Source organism: Hipposideros armiger, unplaced genomic scaffold, assembly GCF_001890085.2.
Source record: "Hipposideros armiger isolate ML-2016 unplaced genomic scaffold, ASM189008v1 scaffold_23, whole genome shotgun sequence".
NCBI classification, from domain to species: domain Eukaryota; kingdom Metazoa; phylum Chordata; class Mammalia; order Chiroptera; family Hipposideridae; genus Hipposideros; species Hipposideros armiger.
Window position 1 is genome coordinate 4,829,418 of NW_017731373.1, and position 825 is coordinate 4,830,242.

The window sequence follows — 825 nt, forward strand, 5'->3', positions numbered from 1 at the left end:
AAGCAACAGGCTATTCTGACCCAGGTTCTCCCGCTGCCGACACTCCCCACTTTGCCCATAAATCCGAGCCCGTGAAGGTGTGGCCAAGTCCCCGCGGGGACGCAGAGCTCCTCATGATGAGCACAGAATTATGGTTGACCCTGAAACGTTACTGCGTAGCTCAACCCTACATTTTGCGCTCTATCGCAGGTACACCAACAATCAACCGACTGTGGCCCTCCCCCTCCACCACACCCAGGATTCTGGGGTGTCAAGACCCCCGGGTAGGGGGTCATCGAGACCTGGGATGAGGACTGGGCAGCCGGATAAGGGTTCGTAGCCTTGCACCTGGGGGCCCAGCTGTGCCAACGTCCACCCACTGTAGGTGTAGAAACACGCATCGGTTGTGCACACGGCGGGCACCTTTGACCCAGTGGTGCCGCTGCCTCTCAGTGCTGGGGATCAGGATCTGGATACTGCCAGCCCGGGCTTGGCGCAGGACCACAATCTCAGGGGGTTGGGGAGAGCGGCCAGGCCGTGCAGCAGCCACTCCTCACTACTGCCTGCAGGACATCCTTTTAAAGGGCACACCCAGTTGATTTGAGGACCCTGAACCACAAGGTGAAAGTGGTGGCATTTATCCTTTTGCTCTGGAGCAAAGAGAATTTAAGCAGAACATGTTTAAGTCATTCTGGCTGGTTTTTTTTGTTTGTTTGTTTTTTAAAGATTTTTATTGGGGAATTGGGGGGATGGAAACAGACAAGTTGCTGTTGTTTTGTTCTTCAGTCTAGTTGTGGAGGACGTTGCTTCACTGGCCCAAGTTGGCACCATCATTGCGCTCTTCCC